The 24,216-nt window shown below is 38.6% G+C and overlaps 1 protein-coding gene across 10 annotated transcripts in view; it reads right to left on the minus strand.

The window, feature by feature from the left end:
- Nucleotides 1-212: 212 nt before the first annotated feature.
- The window catches only part of DCAF12L1 (DDB1 and CUL4 associated factor 12 like 1), a 66,857-nt gene continuing 42,853 nt past the window's right edge, over nucleotides 213-24,216 (minus strand). For 8 of the 10 annotated variants that reach the window (XR_008518173.2, XR_008518171.2, XR_008518172.2 and 5 more), the window contains one exon: nucleotides 13,477-13,660. The gene's annotated coding sequence lies outside the window, so the exon portion shown is untranslated. Of the gene's footprint in view, nucleotides 642-2,839; nucleotides 2,943-13,476; nucleotides 13,661-24,216 lie in introns of those variants that run through there. The other 2 variants (XR_008518175.2, XR_008518174.2) reach the window with 2 other exon arrangements.

A 24,216-nucleotide genomic window follows, 5' to 3' on the forward strand; every position in this document is an offset into this window, starting at 1 on the left:
CACACTTGGCCTGCACACATTTTTTAAACATTACTATGCTCCCATTGAAATCTGAATTTATTATAATATTAATGAATCAATTGACTATGGGAAAATAGCATAGGTGATGTCTGAGCTGTGTCTTAAATGATATATGTGACTTTTATTGGCAGAGAAAGCAGGGGAAATAAAAATAAAGCAGTCCAAACTCAGACCAAAAAGTTAGTACAGGTAGGAAATGACACCAGAAATTTATATTAAATACAATTGAGAGCAGTAGAAAACATTAGGAAATATCATTATGTCAATTTGAAAGTTTTCAAACACAAATGAGACTTCTGGGAAATATGAAGTTGTAAGCGCTTGCTTCCACCCACCTCCCAGGAACTGACCAAAATTAACACTTAGATGAAAAAATGGTGGTGTTGGAGGATAAGGATGGGCAATTTCATCACCAATGAAAAATACTGAGAGTTGTGTTTTAGTTTGTTATATGTTTGTTCAATTTTACCAACATTTTTAAGTCATCACCAACTGAGGATGCAATCTTGTTACTCAGGGGGCTTCCTTCACAATGAGACAGATCAGGAGACAAGAAGACACTCCTCCAATTCACAAGATGAAAAGTGGGAGAAAAGATAAAGCAGAGTCAGCTTCTATACCTGGAATACAGATCAGGTAGAATCTATCATCAGATGTGAAAATATGGCCCCAATACAACACATAAAATGAGTGGGAATGGGAGGGAAGAAAGGAGAGCAGAAAGGAATGATAGCTAAAATATTATATAAATGAAAGTGCCAATATTAAAAATCTATCCCCTGCACTCATCATACCCAGGTCATTGTTTATATTATAAGATAAATGTTCATCAGCCTGCAAAGGAAAAGTAATAGATTAACATATAATTACATACACAGAGGAAATGTAAATTAAGAATACAATTATGCTAATTAAACTGAAAATGTGGACACTTTTTTAAGGAAAAGATAAATGAGCAAAAATGGGAAAACTTGGAATATGGAAGTGCCATTTCAGAGTTTATCCATAACAAAAAATGTATGAGGTTCTTCCAGTTAAAAAAAAAATCTGCCCAAAAAAAAAGTAATGCGAGAAATGTTGTCTTTATTTTTACAAAACTAGTGTAATGACAGCAGTATGGTACTGTTGCCAGAACATATATATTCATAGAATGGAATAAAAAACCTTGAGACAAACCCCAGTATATATAAATATTTAGTTTCAGCTGGCACTTAAAATCAGTTAGGAAAGAAAGATTATTAATGCTGTTGCAGCTACCTAATGATTTGGACAAAAATAAACATACGTTTGTCTCATACAAAAATAAATTCCTGTTGATTCTAACCACAGAAACACCAGAAGATTAAAATTGAGTATTTTATAATATTTGAATGAAGAAAGCCTTCCTAAGCCTGACAACAAAACTAAAAATGATAAAGGTATAGATGAACAGAAGTGATCATATAAAAAACTCAAAAAAAAAAAAAAAAAACCTTCTGAGGCAGGGTAAGGTGGCTAAATAGAGACTTCTACCTATTGCTGTACCTGCAGGAACACCAAATTTACAAACTGTCTACACAAGTAAGCCCCTTCATAAGAAACAAAACTGAAGTGAGTGATCACAATAACTAGATTTAACTTCATATAACTGAAAGAGGCACTGAAGAGGGTAGGAAAGGCAGCCTTTAATTGTCAATGCCACCCCCCGCCATCCTGCAGCATCAGCCATGGCATGGAGAATCTGTGTACTTGGAAGAGGGAAAGCATAGTGATTGTGGGTCTTTATATTGGAAATCAGTGCTGCCCTGTTTACTGTGGAAAGCAACACCAGGCAGAACTCAGCTGGCACCCACAGAAGGAGCATTTAGACCAGCTCTAACCAGAGGGGAATCATCCATCCCAGGGGTCAGAGCTTGAGTTCTAGCAAACCTCACCACCATAGGCTACAGTGATCTGAGGTCCGAAACAAAATAGAAAGTCAGTCTAGGCCACAAAGATGGCAATTTCCAGTGCCTTGTAGAGTCTGAGCCAGTGGAATGAGGGGCACACAACCTAGTGAGACACCAGCTGGATCTTCCAAGAAAGTGCTTGCATTACCCCTCCCCCAAACCCAGGCAGCACAGCTCACAGCTGTGAAAGAGACTCCTTCCTTCCACTTGAAGGGAAGAAAGGGAAGAGTAAAGAGGACTTTGTCTTGCATCTTGGGCACCAGCTCACTCACAATAGGACAGAACATTGGGCCAAGTCCTAAGGACCCCGTTCCAGGCACTAGCTCTGGATGACATTTCTAGACATTCCTGGACCAGAAACGAACCCACTTCCTTGAAAGGAAGGACTCAGTCCTGGCAGGATTCATAATCCGCTGCCTAAAGAGTTTTTGGGCTCTGAATAATCAGCAACAGTAGTCTGGTAGTATACACCATGGGCCTTGGGTGAGACTCAGAGCTGTGCTGGCTTCAGGTGTAACTCAGCATATTCCCACTTGTGGTGGCTATAGGGAGAGACAACTTCTGTTTGAGAAAATCAGAGAGAAGAGGAAAGGGAACTTTGTCTTGCAGCTTAGGTACCAACTGTAGTTCAACTACAGTGGGGTAGAGTCCCAAGAAGGTGCTTGGGTTCCCCAATTCCAGGTATTGACTCTCAAACAACATTTCTGGACCTGCCGTGGGCCACAGGGAAGACCACTGTCCTGAAGGGTGAGTCCCAGGCCTGGCAGCATTCACTACAACCTCACTGAAAAGCCCTTGGTCCTTGAGTAAACTTCAGGGATAACCTAGCACTAGTCCTTTGGACCTGTGGTGGTGGCCATGAGAGTGGGGAGGGAATGTGGCTAACTCACCCACGGTAGAAAAGAACAGGTAGATTCCTGAGGTATCCAACTCCAGGCCCTGGCTTCCAGGCAGCATCTCAGGATGTGTTCAGGGGTAGGGGAACTCATGGCCCTGAAAGGAATGACACAAGCCTGGCTGACTTCACCATCTACTGATTGTATAGACTTAGTGCCTTCAGTGAACATAGGTGGTAGCCAGGAAGTGGTTACAAGAGGCTTTTGACGAGTCCCAGTGCCATGCTGGCTTCAAGTCTGACTCAGTGAAGGCCCAGTTGTGGTGGCGACAGGGGTGCTTGTGTCACCCCTACCCCAGCTCCAGGAAGCTCAGCAGAGAGAGGGAGAGACTTCATTTGTTAGGAAAAAGTAAAGGAAGAGAACAAGAATCTCTGTCTAGTAATCCAGATAATTGTTCCAGGTCTTACCCAAGACCACCAAGCCAGGACCTGTATGTGTCTGCAAGAGCCACAGTGTTACTGAGCTTTGGGTGCTACCTAATGCAGACAAGGCCATAGTGACCAAAACTTTTTTTTGCCTTGAGACATGCTCTTGCTCTATTGCCCAGGCTGGAGTGCAGTGGTGCAATCACAGTTCACTGCAGCCTCAACCCCCCAGGCTCAAGCAATACTCCTGCCTCAGCTTCCTGAGTAGCTGGAAATTACCTTCACTCAAAAGAAGACAGGACTACAGAAAGATGTCACCATGCTGGGATATTTTTTTTTTTTTAATTTTGTAGAGATGAGGTCTCACTATGTTGCCCAGGCTGGTCTCCAACTCTTGTCCTTAAACAATCCACTTGTGCCAGCCTCCCAAATTGCTGAGATTACAGGTGTGAGCACCACTGCACCCAGACTGAACAAAAACTTAGATGACAACACCCAAGTCCCTTTGAATACCGGGAAACCCTTCCCAAGAGGGATGGGTACAAAGAAGTCCAGTCTGTGTAGACTACAATAAATACCTAAATGTCCATACACTGACAGACATTGAAAAACATCAAGATCAACCAGGGAAACAGAACCTCACTAAACGAACTAAAGAAGGCACCAAGGACTAATACTGGAGAAACAGATATGTGATCTTTCTGAAACAGAATTCAAAGTAACAGTTTTGAGGAATCTCAAAGAAACTCAAAATAACACAGAAGGAATTCAACATCCTATCAGATAAATTTAACAAATAAATTGAAATAATGAAAAAGAATCAAGCAGAAATTCTGGAGCTGAAATATGCAAAAGAACTACAGAATAACGTATCAGTTTTTTAATAACAGGAATGATCAAGCAGTAAAAAGAATTAGAGAGCTTGAAGAGAGCTATACTGGTCTATTCTCACATCACTATTAGAAAACTACCTGAGACTGGGTAATTTATAAAGAAAAGAGGTTTAATTCACTCACAGTCCAAAATGCTGTACAGGAGGCATGGCTGGGGGGCCTCAGGAAACTTACAATCGTGGAATAAGGGTGAGGAGAAGCAAGCACATCTTTGCATGTGGCAGGAGAGAGAGAGTGAAGGGGGAAATGCCACACACTTCTAAACCATCAGATCATCAGATGGCATGAGATCTCACTTGCCATCACCAGAAATGCAAGGGGGAAATCCTCCTCCATTATCCAATCACCTCCCAACAGGTCCCTCCCCCAACACTGGGAATTACAATTCAACATATAATATGGGTGGGGACACAGAGCCAAACCACATTGATAAAGTTTGGTTGTTTCCCCACCCAAAATTTCATTGTGAATTGTAATCCCCATAATCCTCACGTGTCCAGGGAGAGACTGGGTGGAGTTAATTGAATCATGGGGGTGGTTCCCTCATGCTGTTCTCATAATAGTGAATGAGTTCTCACGAAATCTGATGGTTTCATAAGGGGTTTGCCTCCCTTTGCTTGGCACTTCTTGCCACATTGTGAAGAAAATGCCTTGCTTCCCCTTCACCTTCTGCCATGATTGTAAGTTTCCTGAGGCCTGCTCAGCCTTGCTGAACTGTGAGTCAATTAAACCTCTTTCCTTTATAAATCATCCAGTTTCAGGAATCTCTTTATAGCAGTATGAAAATGGACTAAGCATTGGCCAGGCGTGGTGGCTCATGCCTGTAATCCCAGCACTTTGGGAGGCCGAGGCAGGAAGATCATGAGGTCAGGAGTTCGAGATCAGCCAGAACAACATGGTGAAACCCCATCTCTACTAAAAATAGAAAAATTAGCTGGGCGTGATGGCGGGTGCCTGTAGTCCCAGCTACTCGGGAGGCTGAGACAGGAGAATCGCTTGAACCCGGGAGGCAGAGGTTGCAGTGAGCCGAGATCGCGCCACTGCACTCCAGCCTGGGTGACAGAGTGAAACTCCATCTCAAAAAAAAAAAAAAAATGGACTCATACACACATCTTCCACCCATGGTCTCTCCCAAATCTCATGTCCTTCTCAAATTTCAAAACACAATCATGCCTTCCCAACAGACACCCAAAGTCTTTACTTATTCCAGCATTAACTCAAAAGGCCAAGTTTAAAGTCTCATCTGAGCCAAGGCAACTCCCTTCTGTCTATGAGCTTGTAAAATGTAAAACAATTTAGTTACTTCCAATATACAAAGGGAGTACAGGCATTGGGTAAATAATCCCATTCCAAATGGGAGAAATTGTCCAAAACAAAAGAGCTACAGACAGCATGCAACTCCAAAACCCAGCAAGGCAGTCATTAAATCTTAAAGCTCCAAAGTAATTTCCTTTTACTCCATGTCTCACCTCCAGGGCATACTGATGCAAGGGGTGGGATCCCAAGGTCTTAGGCAGTTCTTTCCCTATGGCTTTGCAGGATATAGCCCCAGCAGCTACTTTCACAGGCTGTTGTTGTGTGCCTGCATCTTTTCCAGACACACAGTGCAAACTGTTGGTGGATCTATCATTCTGGGGTCTGGATGACAGTGGCCCCCTTCTCACAGCTCCACTAGGCAGTGCCCTAGTGGGGGCTGCAACCCCACATTTTCCCTTTGTACTTCCCTAGTAGAGATTCTCCATGAGGGCTCTGCCCCTGCAGCAGACTTCTGCCTGGACAACCAGGCATTTCTATACATCCTCTAAAATCTAGGCAGAGCCTCCCAAACCTCAGCTGTTGCCTTCTGCACACCCACAGTCACAACACCACATGGAAACCACCAAGGCTTGGGGTTTGCATTCTCAGAAGCAATGGCCTGAGCTGTACCTTGGCCCCTTTAGCCATGACTGGAGCTGCAGTAAATGGGACAGAGGGCACTAAGTCCCAAGGCTGCACAGAGAAGCAGGACCCTGGGCCTGGCCCACAAAACCATTTTTACCTCCTAGGACTCCAGGCCTGTTATGGGAGGGGCTGCCACAAATGTCTCTGAAATGGCTTGGAGGCACTATCCCCATTATCTTGGCTACTGGCATTCAGCTCTTCATTATTTATGCAAACTTCTGCAGCCTTGAATTTCTCCCTAGAAAATGGGGTGCCCTTTTCTACTGCATGGTCAGACTGCAAATTTTCTAAACTTTTATGCCCTGCTTCCCTTTTAAATACAAGTTCTAGTTTCAGGACATTTCTTTTATATACAAATGAGTGTAGGTTTTTAGAAGCAGCCAGGCAACCTCTTGAATGCTTTGCTGCTGTAAGTTTCTTCCACCAGATACCCTAAATCATCTCTTTCAAGTTCAAAGTTCCACAGATCCCTAGAGCAGAGACACAATAACACCAGTCTCTTTGCTAAAGCATAGCAAGAGTGACCTTTACTCCAGGTCCAGATAAGTTCCTCATCTCCATCTGAGACCACCTCAGGCTGGACTTCACTGTCCATATCACTATCAGCACTTTCGTCACAACCATTCAAAAAGTCTTTAGGAGGTTCCAAAATTTCCCTTATATTTCTGTATTCTTCTGAGCTCTGCAAACTGTTCCAACCTGTTCCTCTTACCTAGCTCCAAAGTCACTTCCAAATTTTCAGGTATCTTCATAGCAGCGCCCTACTCTACTGGTACCAATTTACTGTATTAGTTGGTTTTCATGCTGCTGATAAAAACATATGCAAGACTGGGTAGTTTATAAGTAAAAGAGGCTTAAATGACTCACAGTTCCACAGGCTGCACAGGAGGCATGGCTGAGGAGGCCTCAGGAAACTTACAATCATAGCAGAAGGGTAAAGGAGAAGCAAGTACATTTTCATATGGAAGCTGGAGAAAGAGAAGGTGAAGGGGAAAGAGCCACAAACTTCTAAACTATAAGATCTTATCATAAGTCACTCACCATCATGAAAACAGCAAGTGGAAAATCTGTCCCTATCATCCAATCACCTCCAACTGGGTATCTGCCCCAACATAAGGAATTACAATTTGCCATGAGATTTGGGGGGGGACACAAAGTCAAACCATATCAACAGCCTATTTGAAAATACACAGTGGCTGGGCACAGTGGTTCACGCCTGTAATGCCAGCACTTTGGGAGGCCAAGGCAGGCAGATCACGAGGTCAGGAGATCAAGACCATCCTGGCTAACACAGTGAAACCCCGTCTCTACTAAAAATACAAAAAATTAGCAGGGCATGGTGGTGGGTGCCTGTAGTCCCAGCTACTCGGGAGGCTGAGGCAGGAGAATGGCGTGAAGCCGTGAGGCGGAGCTTGCAGTAAGCCGAGATCACGCCACTGCACTCCAGCCTCGGGGACAGAGCAAGACTCCATCTCACAAAAAAATAAAAGAAAGAAAATACACAGTAAGAGTAGACAAAAGAAAAAAGAATAAAAAACAATGAAACATATCTACAGAATCTAGAAAACAGCCGCAATAGAGAAAATCTAAGAGTTATTGGCCTTTAAGAGGAGAGAGAGGGAGAGATGCAGTTAAAAAGTTTATTTGAATGGATAATAGCAGAGAAATTCCCAATCATAGGGAAATATATCAATATTCAAGTACGACAAAGTTATAGAACACCAAGTATATTAAATTCAAGAAAAAGTACCTTGCGACATTTAAAAATTAAACTCCAAAAAGTCAAGGATAAAGAAGAATTTCTAAAAAAACATGAGAAAAGGAACAAATAATACACAATGGAGCTCAAATACATCCGGCAGCAGACTTTTCGGTGGAAACCTTACAGGGCAAGAGAGAGTGGATGACATATTTAAAGTGCTAAAAGGATAAAATTTTAACTCTAGAATAGTATATCCCATGAAATTATCATTCAAACATGAAGGATAAAACAAAACTATTGCAGACAATTAGAGGCTGAGGAATTTTATCAACACCAGACCAGTACTACAAGAAATGCTAACAGAAGTTCTTCAGTGTGAAAGAAAAAAACATGTTAATGGGCAATAAGAAATTATCTGCAGGCATAAAACTCACTGGAACTAGCAAGGACTCAGAAAAACTATATATATAGTTTATTATATATAGTTTTATATATATATATATAACTTTGTAATTGTAGTTTTTAAATTACTCATATCTTGAATAGAAATACTCAAAGATAAGCTGAACAAAAATAAAAACTACAACAACTTTGCAAGAAACAGACAGTACAAAAAGATATAAATAGAAAAAACAAAGTGTAAAAAATGGGGGATAATGTTAAAATGCAAATTTTATTAATTTTCTTTTTTCCAGTTGATTAGTTTGTTTATGCAAATAATGTTCCCTTGTCAGCAGTTTAAAATAATTAGTTAAAGGTTATTGTTTGCAAACCTCTTGGTAACCTGAAGTCAAACAAAATACAAGGGTCACAGAAAAAATAAAAGTAAAGGAAATCATATCACCTTTCAAAGTCACCTTTACTCAAAAGAAGACAGGAAGGAAGGACAGTAGGAAGAGGAGACCACAAAATAATCAGAAAACAAATAACAAAATTGCAAGAGTAATTTTGTACTTATCAACAATAACATTGAATACAAGTGGGCTAAACTCTCTAAGCAAAAGACAGAGTAGCAGAATGGTTTTAGGAAAACAAGAACCAATGATCTGCCTTCAGGAAACACACTTCCTCAAAAAAAGACACAAACAGAATGAAAAGAAAGGCATAAAAAAATTCCATACAAATGGAAACCAGAAAAGAGCAAAAATAGCAATACTTAGGCACGATAGATTTCAAGACAAAAACTGTAAAAAAGACAAATGACATCATTGTATGATGACAAAGGGGTCATAATTTTATCAAGAGGATATAGCAATTTTAAATATAAATGCACCCAGCACCGGAGCACACAGACATATAAAGAAAATATTATTGGAGCTAAAGAGAGATAGACTCCCAGACAATATAGCTGAAGACTTCAATGCTTCAGTTTCAACATTGGACAGATAAACCAGACAGAAAATCAACAAAAAGACAGTTGACTTAATCTGCAAGATAAACCAAATGAACATAATAAATATTTATATTATATTTAATCCAATGGCTGCAAAATACGCATTCTTCTCCTCAGCACATGGATCATTGTCAAGGGTAGACTATATTTTAGGATACAAAACAAGACTTTAAAAAATCAAAACACTAAAATAATATCAAGTATTTTCTCTGAACTCAATAGAATAAAAATATAAATCAACAATGAGAAGAATTTTGAAAACTATAGAAACACGTAGAACTTAAAGAATATGTTCCCGAATGTCAAATGCATCAATTAAGAAATTAAGAAGAAAGTTTTTAAAATTCGTGAAGCAAATGATGACGGAAAAACAACATACAAAAAGGTATGGGATACAGCAAAAGCAGTACTAAGAGGGAAATTTATGGCTACAATCACCTATATCAAAAAAGTATAAAAAAAAACCTTCAAATAAACAACTTAATGATGCATCTTAAAAAACTACAAAAGCAAGAATAAACCAAACCAAAATTAGCTGGAAAGAAATAATAAAGATCAGAGCAGAATCAAATTTATTGAAATAAAGAAAATAATACAATGAAATGAAAATCTGTTTTTTTGAAAAGATAAACACAATTCACACACTTTAGTCAGACCAGCAACAACAAACAAGACTCAAATAAATAAAATCAGAGATGAAACAGGATACATTGCAAGTGATACTACAGGAATTAAAGGATGATTTAAAGGCTACTATGAGCAACTACATGGCAATAAATTTGAAAACATAAACAAAATGGATAAATTCTTAGACACATGCAACCCACCATGATTGAACCAGGAAGAAATCCAACAACTGAGCAGACCAATAACAAGCAATGACATCAAAGCCATTATAAAATGTTTCCCAGCAAAGAAAAGCCCATAACCTGATTGCCTCACTGCTGAATTTTACCAAACATTTTAAGAAAAACAATAGCAATCCTATCCAAACTATTCTGAAAAATATAGGAGGAGGGAATACTTCCAAACAAATCAGCAAGAACAGTATTAACAGCACTGAGTTCAAAACCAGACAAAGACACATTAGAAAAACACTACAGGCTAATATCAGTACCAATCAAGATTGATGTAAAAATCCTCAACAAAATACAATAAATTGAATTCAAGAACACATGAAAAATATCATTAATCGTGACCACATAGGATTTATTCCTGGAATGCAAGGATGGTTTAACATACGCAAATCAATCAGTGTCATACATCATACCAGTAGACGAAGAATAAAAAAGGTATGATCATTTCAGTTGACTCTGAGAAAGCATCCGATAAAATTCAACATCCCTTCGTGATAAAAATTGTCAAAAAACTGGGTGATGAAAGAGCATACCTCAACATACTAAAAGTCATGTATGTCAGAACCACAGCTAGCATCATATTGAATGAGGCAAAACTGAAACCCTTTCCCCTAAGCTCTGGAACACAATAAGGAGCTCTACTTTTAACACTGTTATTCAGCATAGTATTGGAAGTCCTAGCTAGAGCAATGTGACAAGTAAAATAAATAAGGGGCATCCAAATTGAAAAGGAAGAAATCAAATTATCCTTGATTGCAGATGATATGATCTTACATTTGGAAAAACCCGAAAACGTCATCAAGAGACTATTAGAACTGATAAACAAATTTAGTAACGTTTCTGGATATTAGATCAACATACAAAAATAAGTAGCATTACTATACGCCAACAGTGAACAATCTGAAAAATAAATAAAAACCAGTAATCCCATGAAACAATAGCCACACAGTAAATTAAATACCTAAAAATTAAATTAACCAAGATGTGAAGGATTTCTATAAGAAACACTGCAAAACACTGATGAAAAAAGTTGAAGAGGACCCCAATAAACAAATATATATTCCATTTTATGGACTGGAAGAAAAAAGTGTTGTTTAGATGTCAATATTACCCAAAGCATTCTACACATTCAGTGTAGTCCCTATTAAAATACCAATTACATTATTCACATAAATAGAAAAAAATTCAAAATTCATATGGATCCCCAAAAAGACCCAGAATAGCCAAAGCTATCCTAAGCAAAAAGAACAAAACTGGAAAAATTCACATTACCTTACCTCAAGTTGTACTACTATGGTAACCAAAATAGCATGGTACTGGCATAAAACAGACACATAGACTGATGAAACAGAATAGAGAACCCAGAAACAAATGCAAACACCTACAGTGAACTCAAGTTTTGACAAAGATGCCAAGAAAATACAGTGGGGGAAATATAGTCTCTTCAATAAATGGTGCTGGGAATACTGGATATCCATATACAGAAGAATGAAACCAGACCCCCATCTCTTGCCATACACAAAAATCAAATCAAGATGGATTAAAGACTAAAACCTAAGACCTCAAACTATGAAACCAGAATATATAAGGCTCTCAAACTACTCTATAGGGAAAAAAAAATCTAATGAGACAATGAAAAATTAAAAGTAGGCGAAATTAAAAATAGGCAAAACAATGAATAGATATTTCTCAAAAGAAGACATACAAATTGGCAAACAGGTATGTGAAAATGTGCTCAACATCTGTGATCATCAGAGAAATGCAAATCAAAACTACAATGATATATCATCTCACCCCAGTTAAAATGGCTTATATCCAAAAGACAGGCAATGACAAATGCTGGCAAGGATGTGGAGAAAAGGGAACCCTCATACACTGTTGGTGGGAATGAAAGTTAGTACAACCACTCTGGAGAATAGTTTGGAGGTTCCTCAAAAAACTAAAAATGGAGGTACCATATGGTCCATCAAACCCACTGCTGGGTATGTGCCCAAAAGAAAGAAAATCAGTATAGCAAAAAGCTATCTGCACTCCCATGTTTGTTGCAGCACAGTTCTCAAAAGCCAAGATTAAGGAGCAATCTAGCCAAGATTAAGAAGCAACCTAAGTGTGCATCAACAGACAAATGGATGATGTAAATGTAGTACTTTTATGCAATGCAGTACAATTCAGCCATCAAAAAGAATGAGATCCTGTCATTTCCACGAACATGGATGGAACTGAATGTCATTATGTTAAGGGAAATATGCCAGGCACAGAAAGATAAACATTGCATGATCTCACTTATTTCTGGAACCTAAAAATCAAAACAATTAACTCATGGAGATAGAGAATAGAAGGCTGGTTACCAGAGGCTGGGAAGTGTAGTGAGTTGGTTGGAGGGAAATGGGGATGCTTAATGGGTATAAATACTATTTATAAAGAATTAATAAGACCGAGTATTTGATAGGACAACAGGGTGACTACAGTCAATGATAATTTTATTGTACATTTTAAAAATAACTAAAAAGTGTTATTGGAATATTTGTAAGACAAAGGATACTGGAGGGGATGGATACTCCATTTACTCTAATGTGATTATTACACATTATATGCCTGTATCAAAATATCTCATCTACCTCATAAGCATATATGCCTACCTTGTAGGCATATGTTAAATAAAAACAAATTACATAAAAAAGATTAAATAAAAACAAATTACAAAATTTCTATATACCTAAAAAACCAAGAATAAAGTTTAAAGAAAAACAACTAGGCTAATGTATATAACCTATGACAGTTTAAAGATAAATTATTTTAATGCATGCAGAAAGCCTACAAAACAATGAGAAAAATGAGAAAGAAACAGGGAAATGGGAAAGAAAAAAATGGGAAAGAAAAAAATGGGAAGAGAAACACTTCAGACAAAAATGCAAATGGTCACTAAACATATGAAAAAAGTTTCACTTCACTATAAATTAAAAATATAGGATGCCTTTTAAAAATTTATTGCACTTTCAAAGCATTTAAAAATTGATCAAATAATATATATTGTCAAGTGTGGAAAGAAGCAGAAATTCATTGTTGGTGGGAGAGCAAATTGGTAAGAATTTTAGGGAGAGCAATTTATCTTAATCTACATTTATTATATCATCTTAAATCAATAGTTGTACATGTTAATACAGGAGGATATTTATTTTATTGCAATTTATAAAATATAGAAAATAAACTCTTTCAATGGCAGTCGGTTTTATAAATTGTAGCATGGATATAAAATAAAAAAATCCAGATATTCAAAATATTTATGTAGCTTTTAATTTTCAACATAGAAACATTTCCACACTAGAGATAGCTATATATACACACATACGTAATAAGAGAATGTGACAAGATGTTAACAATGTTTATCTCTTTCATTGACTGGCTTTTTGAAACAATGATAACATATTACTTTAATCAGAAATAAAGCTATTTCTATTTCAAAATATAATTTATGTTTTTCAAACCAATTGATCTTTAATAATACTGTTTATGCAGCAGTGTTCAAGGTGCTTTCATACACAAGTCATTTTTGCTTCACAGTTGTTCTGTAAGTTGACTCTGGCAGGAATGATCATTAGTCTCATTTTACAGAAGGAATCATTTCCCAGGGAAATCATTCTATTTGACTTTTATGTGAACCACACTGTGACAAGAGAAAAGATAGGAAGATACATGACATTACGGTTGAATTTTATTCTTTGATGCTTGAGATGAGATGTTAGGGATGTTTAGCAAATAACACAGTCTTCTATGTAGTAATCAGGAGTTTTCACTCTGGCAGAATTCAACTCACATTTGACCAAGGCACTCTTTTATTCTAATATTAAACTTGTGTTTATTTAAAGTAAAATCTGACATCGAAGTTTGAGTAAGTTTCCATGAATTCATCCAAACATTAGTTGAAAGCTACACTATAATACAAATATGCACTTTCTCCATCATCTTGGTATATTAAGTACTCAATAAATATGCATAATTTACATTTCTAAAGCTTAATAAATTTAGTTAAAACCAGAATGATTTGAGGTAAATGTAATTTCCATTTCTTATTGTTAGTTCCATGTCAGGTCATACATTAATTCAGTAAAATGGTCAGTGAGCAGAAAATTTATCATCCAGACTGTCTAAAATATGCTATTTATATTAATGACTTAATAATATTTAAATAAGTCTTTTCATGCCCCAGACGAAAGTCAAGTTCCATTTTAAAAAGATTAAAAAATTGAAGATTACCAGAGAAAGTAAATAGGAAAGTGAAAATATACTAAATTTAAACCAATATAAAATTTACTTTAATCTGAAATGTAAAAGAAAGCCACACCACAGCTAAATCACACAAGAACACAAAGGCAAATGAGTGATCAGAATAAAATTTCACATAGATATGTGTCTAATTTATTCTTTCCTATCTACAACCTACTTTAATAGGTATTTTACATTTTAAAATTATGTAAAATATTCAATGAAGTATATTTCAAGGTAAACTTTTACTATTTTTGTAGAAAAATAGTGATAGAACTACTCTCCCTTCTGTATATATTATGTACTTTCCCCCTTTTTTATTTTTTGGTCTCAAAGAAACACTAATACTGAAAAAGATCACAGGTGTTAAAAGACTAGACCTAGTCACATCCCAAAGGCCCCATCTCCAAATACAATCACATTGGGGATGAAGTTTCAACATATTATTTTTTGGGAGAAACAAATATTCAGTCTATAACATTCCACACCCGACTTCCAAAAATTTATGTCCTTCTTGCATGCAAAATATATTCATTTCATTTCAATAGCCCCAAAGTTCTTAACTTGCTCCAGCACCAGCTTTAAGGTCTAATGTCAAAGTTTCATTTAAATCAGATCTAGATAAAACTCAAGGTAATATTCCTCCTGAGGCAAAATTCTGCTCCAGTTGTGAACCTGTGAAATAAAATGAGACATGTGCTTCCAAAAATACAATGGTGATACAGGCATAGGATAGCCATTTTCATTCCAAACAGGAGAAATAGGAAATAAGGAAGGAGTGACAAATCCTGAGCAAGTCCAAAACTCAATAGGGCAAATTCCACTGGACCTTAAGATTTGAAAATAATTATCTTTGACTTGATGTTCTGCCCTTCAGGCCCACTGGGACATAGGTCCCAATTTTCAGACACCCTGAAGGGACAGACCTGAAATAATAACTTCCATATCTACTGGGGTAGTGGTTCTGTTGCTACAGCTTTGCTGGGCCTCCAAGGTTCTGAGCTACCCTGTCTCCAAGGCTTTGGGTGGCTCCATCCCACAGCTTGTCTAAATGGCCCCACAGAAGCCGTCTGTCTCAGCTCTGCTCCAACAGCTCTGCAGGAATTTGGTTCTATACTTTGAAATCGAGTTGGAGGCAGCTTGCCTCATGACTCATGGATTCTGTGTGCTGATGGAGATAGCATCATGTGGAGACAGCCAAAGCTGGCTGCCTGTGTCCCCGTCAGAGGAGGCCACTGCAGCCCACAATGCACAGCAGGCCCTTGTAACAACAGCAGGGGCAGCCAAAGAGTGTAGCACCAGAGGATGTGAAGCAGAGCCTATGATGAGAGGCAGCACCGGGCAGCTGGGCAGCACATGTACACCAAGGTACCACAGGCACCAGCAGCCCCTCCTTTGCATTCATCCATTACCTTGATGAATAGCTCTTGGCTTCTGTTGAGATAAGTGACTAATCTCAAACAAATAAAAAATAATATTAATAAAATATCAAATAATAAAATCTCAATAATAATAATAAATCTGAATAAAGTCTAAATGATAATAAATACTAAAATCTCAATAAGCAAATCTCAATGAAGTAAAAAAATAAAATCAAACGGGTGTTTGCCATACTCTAAGAGTTTTCTCCTAAACAGGATTTCCTATTCTTTAAAATATGCGTAAGCTAATTTTCCCCAAAATCTTTAATTTCTATTTCTTTTCTGATTAACAGTTCTGTCTTTAAATTATTTCTATCTCACATTTTACTACAAGCAGTATGGAGAAATGAGGCTCCTTCTTCTACACTTTGCTTAAAAATTGTTTTAGCTAAATATCCAATTGCATTACTCCCAAGTTCAACTTTCCACAAACCACTAAGATACATACACAGTCTAGGCAAGTTCTTTAAAAAACGATTGCATTTCCTCCATTTCACAATAACATGTTCCTCATTTCCATTTGAACTTTCACCAGAATTTATCTTACTGTTTCATTCATAGTAATGTAGTCTCTTTCTAGCATGTACCTCAAAACTCTGCCAGGATCTACTCATTGCTCAATTCTAAAGCTGCTTTCACATTTGTAGGTAATTGCTATAACAGCACCCCATTCTCATTACCAATTTTCTGTCTTAGTCTATTTGGACAGCTATAACAAAAATACTAGACTAGGTGACTTATAAAAAAACATAAATTTATTTCTCATAGTTATGGAGATTGGGATGTCCAAGATCGAGGCATTAGTATATGAACATTAATCCCATTCATGAGAGCTCTTCCTGCATGTGCTAATCACCTTCCAAAAGCAGCACCTCCAAATACCATCACATTGGACATTAGGTTTCAACATATGAATTTTGAGGGGAACACAAATATTCAGTCTATAGTAGGATTAGAGGATTTAAAATGTCCCTACTCAAATTTCAATGCTTAACTGGAAGTTTTCATTTGAATTTTAGAACAGTAATCTATTATGACCAGTATGTATCTCTCCATCTTTACCTTTCCAATGTGTACTCTGACAAAGGTTCATTCGTTGAATTAATTGTTGAGTTTGGAATAATTTTGATTGATTGATTGATTGCATGTTGTCAAATTATGCACGAAACATCTAAAACTATCATTTCTAGTGATATCAAAATATGTCAGTTTTTAATGACTTCAATTTATTATTTATATTTTATTAAGACAGAATTAAGAAACCTATAAACCCAACATTTCTGTCTCTTCAAGTATATTTAAATGTATGTGTAGTTCAATCTTCCTATACATCTATGATTGATAACATCATTTTAAAGATTAACCTTTATTTTATTACTTAATTATTCAATATACTAAATATCCTTAAAATTAACACCATATCCAATACTGAATCAAAAAGAAATTATATAATCTGACAACAAAGAACAAGAGAAGATTTTGATTTATTATGTTTATCTGCATTTTCACTTTGACTCTTCCTAAATATTGTCTTAATATACCATACAAAGGTGTAGAGCAACTTAGCGTAACTTAAAAAAAAACTTATATTTCACTGTGCTCTATACCTATTACTACATGCTCATTTTAGTTTTCTTTCATAAGCCATATTTTTAAAAGTTAGGACCTGTATTTCAAAATAAACTTAATCATATCAGAAGGTATTCAATATTTCAAAATGGTCACTTGTTTCCTTTTATTCTGAAATCTTTGGAATGCACCCTGTTCATTGATGTAATTTTATATTGATTTTTGTAATAAAATAATTTTAGGGCTGGGCGTGATGGCTCATGCCTGTAATCCCAGTGCTTTGGGAGATCGAGGCAGGTGGATTACCTGACGTCAGGAGTTCAAGAGCAGCCTGACCAACATAGTGAAACCTCATCTCTACTAAAAATACAAAAATTAGCCAGGTGGGGTGGCGGATGCCTGTAATCACAGCTACTCGGGAGGCTGAGGCAGGAAAATCGCTTGAGCCCGGGAGGCGGAGGTTGCAGCCAGCCAAGATCGTGCCATTGTACTCCAGCTTGGGTGACAGAACAAGACTCCATCTCAAAAAATATAATTAATTAATTGATTTTAGGTTGCTGCATGTGTCCATTCACAGTTACAGTGGGGCAAGGAAATACCAAGAGAAACTCTAATAGATCATCTGGATTTTAGCTATAATTCTCCCTGCCCCCACTGTGTGGGAGTAGTCCTACTTCCTCACTCCTGCAATCAAAGTCAATTACCCCTGTTAAAAATAATAGCTTTTCTTCCACCCTGCTATTCTCTGAACACAAGGAGTCCTAAGTGTCCTGGTAGCAGCTGTAGATTATAACTTATTGGCACACAACAAAAGTGTGCCCACTTTATAGTATCTGTCTCTCTACAAACCCCAAAATTGCAGTGACAGAAAATACAAAGTCTCCCAGAGGGACATTGGAAATGACAATAAGTGACGCCACCCTGATTCTACCCTGTGGTTCCTGAACCCATGTATTCTTTCTACTGAGGACACAGTGCCACAAACAATTCTCCTGTTTAGCATTTTGTTTTGTTTTGTTTTTGGTTGTTTGTTTTTCTGACACCATCTTAGTCAGTTCAGGCTGCCATGACAGAATACCATAGATTGAGTGGCTTAAACAACAAATATTTATTTTTCAGAGTCCTGAAGCTAGAAGTCTGAGATCAAGGTGCCACCATTGTCAGGTTCTTGGTAAGGGTTTTCCCTTTTATAACAGACAGTTGCCTTCTCACTGTATCCTTACATGTCAAAGAGAGAAACCTCTGGTCCCTTCATTTCTTCAAAAGAGCACTAATCTACTCAGGGGACACCCACCCTCATGACTTAGTCAAACCTTAATTACTATCAAAGGCCCTGCCTCCAAAGACCATTACTTTGGGGATTACGGTTTCAGCATATAAATTTTGAAGAGGACACAAAGATTCAGTCCATAGCAGACACCGCATACATTGTCATTCTAAAAATTATCAATTCTTTGACACTAACTGGGTGTCCCAAAATTCAAATGAATTATGACACTAAGCACTCAGAGTTTATACAGGCCCCACAAGTTAAGGACAAAGTCTTTTGATTCTGATAGCAACTACTTAAACGCAGAACCCACAAGGAAAGGGTTCAGTCCCAGAGGATTGCCCTCACTTCTGATGCCAGTCACAAGTCTTCGGGGCCGCCTACACTTCTAGATCAATCAACTTGAAATTTAAGAATTCCTGGAACCCACTCCTCCACTTTGATAATTTACTAGAATAATTCAGGAACTCAGTATAATAGTATAATACTACTATACTTATGATTATAGTAATATCATAAAGGATAAAACTCAGAAACAGCCAAATGGAAGAGATGCATAGGGCAAAGTATGGAGGGGTGGGGCTAAAAGCGTACAGAGCTTCCATGCTGTCTCCAGGCATACCACCTTCCCAGGACATTGATGTGCTCACCAACCCAGAAGCTCTCCAAACTTTACTGTTCAAGAATATTTAATGAAGTATGTAGGCATGATTGATTAAATCATTGGCGATTGGTGACTGAACTCAATCATCAGGTCCCCTCCACCCCAGATGTTGGGGGTACAATGAGTCTAAAAGTTCCAACTCTCCGATTACGTGCTTGGTTCCAATGGCAAGCAGCCCTATTCTGAAGCTACCTAGAAGCCACTGAGAGTGACCTTATTTGCATAAACTCAGGTTTAACGAAAGTCCTTCCTATCACTCAGGAAATTCCAAGGGTTTGAAGAGCTCAGGAACCAGGAACAAAGACCAAGTGTGCATTTTTTATTATAGCACAGGCAACACCCTGGCCTGTGACCACAGATACCTTATGAGAAAAGATTTATAAACATCAAAAATTACTGGCACATTAGGAGTCTATTCCATCATTAATAATTAGACCAATCCATCTTTATATTGTATAAAATTGCCTACTAGGGCAGGGAATTCAAGTTTGCAGGCTTTCATTTGATATTGGGAGATTCAAAAAGCAGAAGTAGTCTCAGTAATATATGGCTTCACCCTTTCAGGCATCTGGTATAAATGAGCTAAGAGACAGTATCATCTTTTGCTTTGTGCCTTTTTCGAAGTGTTAATCTAATATTGAATTTATTTTATCACACATCCCATTTATTTATTCATTTACCCTCAGCTACTGTTCTTCCTTTTCTCCATTTGTACCCAGAATTTTCTACCTTTGGAAGGGATATTACGTTTGATCACTGTGCTGGTCTTGATTGCCAGCAGCAATACTATTCTAAGCAAGTACCTTCCCATCAATCCACTCCCACTTCAATAGGTTACATTTATATTGGGATAGAGCTAGTATTAAAAACCACAGGCTTCTAGGCTCCCCATATAATGGAAATTAACACAGGGCCAAGCAGTTTTCCAAGACAAGTCTTCTGGCTTTTATGCTTGAGGGCAAGGGAAACAGAGGGGGTACAAAGATTCCCCAGTTGGTTCCCTGAAACGAGCCTATAGGGATTTTTTTTTATTAGGAAAAGAAAGGAATTTATATCAGGGATAGGGTATGCAGGCTAGGCTGGGAAAAGCACATAAGAGGAAGGGTATGTGGGTCAGCATATCCTGTTGTGATGGTTATCTTGAGTAACGGGCCACCTAATGGTGTGGCTAGTGGCAACAAGGTTGTAAATCAATTGTTCAGCATTCCTACCAGAGGTGGGACACTCTGCAATCTTAGTTGGATATTTGGATCCCCTAAGGCCAGTTTCTGAAATTCTTTCAGTAAAAGGCATGGCTAAATACTATGAGAGCACAAAATAATGTTTATTTTATTTGTATGACTAAAGCCTCCAGGATAGCGGGTATAGTGTCAGAGAGGTAATGACATGGGTTTTGTGATCAGTGGGACAAAAGAAAAAGAAATTTGAAAAAGGAGCCAAATCCCACTCGTATTCTGTCCCACTCGTAGGCTATTTTTATCACTAGGCAATATAGCTGCACTCACTGTAACAGGTATCCCCAACCCCTTGACCATGGACCCAGTAGAGGTCCAGCCTGTTAGGAACCAGGCCACGCAGCAGAAGGTGAGTGGAGTGCCAGCATTTCTGCCTGAGCTCCACCTCCTGTTAGATCAGTGGTGACATTAGATTCTCACAGGAGCATGAACCCTATTATGAACTGCACACATGAGATCTAGATTGTGTGCTTCTGTGAGAATCTAACTAATGGCTGATTATCCCAGGTAGAACAGCTTCATCTTAAAACCATGCCCCCCACCTCAGTCCATGGAAAAATTTTATTCCACAAAACTGGTCCTTGGTGCCAAAAGGTTGGGGACTGCTGTACTATAAAACCCAATTTTGCCAGAAGGGGTCAAAGCATAAGCTGCCCCATAAGGACCTTAGGAATTCTGACATAAATGTTTAAAAATAAATAGGTAAAACAGAAACAATAACCACTTTATATAAATCCTGTTCAAACATATTGTATTAGTCTGTTTTCACACTGCTGAAAAAGACATACACAAAACTGGGTAATTTATAAAGAAAAAGAGGTTTAATGGACTCACAGTTCCACGTAGCTGGAGAGGCCTCACAATCATGACAGAAGGTGAAAGGCATGTCTTACATGGTGGCAGACAAGAGACAATGAGAGCCGAGCAAAAGAGGAAAGCCCTTATAAAACCATCAGATCTCATGATACCTATTCACTACCACAAGAAGAGTATGGGGGAAACTGGCCCCATGATTCTATTATCTCCCACTGGGTCCTTCCCACAGCATGTGGGAAATACGAGCAGTCTTATTCAAGATGAGATTTGGATAGGGACACAGCCAAACCATATCATTTCACCCTTGGCCCCTCCAAAATCTCATATCCTCACATTTCAAAACCAATCATGCCTTCCCAGCAGTCTCCCAAAGTTTTAACTCATTTCAGCATTAATTCAAAAGTCCACAGTCCAAAGTCTCATCTGAGAGAAAGCAAGTCCCTTTTGCCTATGAGCTCATAAAATCAAAAGCATGTTAGTTACTTCCTAGATACTTTGGGGGTCCAGGTATTGGGTAAATACAACCATTCCAAATGGAAGAAATTGGTCAAATCAAAGGGGCTAAAGGTCCCATGAAAGTCCAAAATCTAGTAGGGCAGTCAAATCTTAAAACTCCAAAATGATCTCCTTTGACTCCATGTCTTACATTCAGGTCACGCTGATGCAATAAGTGGGTTCCCAAGGTCTTGGGCAGCTCTGTCCCATGGCTTTGCAGGGTACAGCCTCCCTCCCGGCTGTTTTCACAGGCTGGTGTTGTCTGTGGCTTTTCCAGGCACATGGTGCTAGTTGTCAATGGATCTACCATTTTGGGGTCAGGAGGACCATAGCCCTCTTCTCACTGCTCCACTAGGCAGTGCATGAGTTGGGACTCATATCTATGTGGGGACTTGTATTTCACATTTTCCTTCCACACTGCCGTAGCAGAGGTTCTCCATGAGGGCCCTTCCCCTGCAGCAAACTGGCCTGGATGTCCAGCCATTTCCATACATCCTCTGAAATCGAGGTGGAGGTTGCCTAACCTCAATTCTTGACTTCTGTGCACCCCCAGGCTCAACACCATGTGTAAGCTGGCAAAACTTGGGGCTTGCACCCTCTGAAGCCATGGCCCAAGCTGTACTTTGGCCCCTTTTAGCCATGGTTAGAGTGGCTCAGACATAGGGCACCACGTCTCTAGGCTGCACATAGCAGGGGAACCCTGGGCCCAGTCCAGGAAACCATTTTTTTCTCCTAGGCCTCCAGACCTGTGATGGGAGGGGCTGCTGCAAGGAGCCCCTTGACATACCTTGGAGACATTTCCCCCCTTGTCTTGGGGATTAACATTTGGCTCCTTGTTACTTATGCAAATTTCTGCAGCTGGCTTGAATTTCTCCTCAGAAAATGGGTTTTTCTTTTCCTCACATGTCAGGCTTCAAATTTTCCAAACTTTTATGCTCTGTTTCCCTTTTAAAACTGAATGATTTTAACAGCACCCAAGTCACTTCTTGAATGCTTTGCTGCTTAGAAATTTCTTCCACCAGATACCCTAAATCATCTCCCTCAAGTTCAAAGTTCCACAAATCTCTAGGGTAGGGGCAAAATACTGCCAGTCTCTTTGCTAAAACATAGCAAGGGTCACCTTTACTCCATTTTCCAACAAGTTTCTTATCTCCATCTGAGACCACCTCAGCTTGGATTTTGTTGTTCATATCACTATCAGCATTTTGGTCAAAACTATTCAACAAGTCTCTAGGAAGTTCCAAACTCCCACATTTTCTTGTCTTCTTCTGAACCCTCCAAACTATTCCAACCTCTGTCTCTTACCTAGTGCCAAAGTCACTTCCACATTTTCGGGTATCTTTACAGCAGCACCCCACTCTACCAGTACCAATTTACTGTATTAGTCTGTTTTCATGCTGCTGATACAGGCATACTTAAGACTGGGCAATTTATAAAGAAAAAAATAAGGTCTAATGGACTCACACTTCCACGTGGCTGGGGAGACCTCACAATCATGGTATAAGTCAAAGGCACATCTTACATGGCGGCAGACAAGAGAGACTGAGAGCCAAGTGAAAGGGGAAACCCCCTATAAAACCATCAGGTCTCATGAGACTTAATCACTACCATGAGAACAGTATGGGGGGAACCGCCCCCATAATTCAATTATCTCCCACCAGGTCATATTCATCCACTGGGTCCCTCCCACAACTTGTGGAAATCATGAGAGGTACAACTCAAGATGAGATTTGGCTGGGGACAAAACCAAACCATATCACATATCAATTTTCATCTAAACTTTCACTTTAATTCCATCAACACATACATCCCTAACTTGAGCCTACATTAAGGCTTTATCAAACAGGTTTCAGTTTCATACAGTGCATAAGACTTACTGTTCCCTCAAGAATAACCTGCTGTGTTAGTTTGCTAGTGTTGCCATAACAAAATAACACAGAAAAGGTGATTTATACAGCAGAAATTTATTATTGCACTGATCTAGAGACTGTAATTTCAAGATCAAGGTACTAGCCAAGTTTGATTTCTTCTGAGGCCTCTCTCCTTGGCTTGTAGATGGTTGCCTTCTCATTGTGTCCTCACATGGTCTTTTCTCTTCCTTGGTACACTTGATGTCTTTCTTTGCCTAAATTTTCTCTTCTTATGCCACTCAGATTGGATTGAGGCCCATGCGTATGATCTCATTTAACCTCAATTATCTCTTTAATGGCTCCACCTCCAAATACAGTCACATTCTGAAGTATTGAGGGGTTAGGGCTTCAACATTTTAGTTTTGTGCAAAAACAATTCAGCCTATAACACTCTGCCCTTTGGGCCCTCCAAATTCATGTCTTTCTTACATGCAAAATACATTCACACCCTCTCCCCTCATCTCAACAGCCAAAAAGTCTTAATTCATTCCAAGATCAAAGGTTCCTCATCCTTTCTTGTCTCAAACCATGTCTCCATGGGTCAGGCCCCTTTTAGCAATATAAGGTTTTCTAGCAA

This window comes from Pongo abelii, chromosome X (genome assembly GCF_028885655.2).
Source record: "Pongo abelii isolate AG06213 chromosome X, NHGRI_mPonAbe1-v2.0_pri, whole genome shotgun sequence".
NCBI classification, from domain to species: domain Eukaryota; kingdom Metazoa; phylum Chordata; class Mammalia; order Primates; family Hominidae; genus Pongo; species Pongo abelii.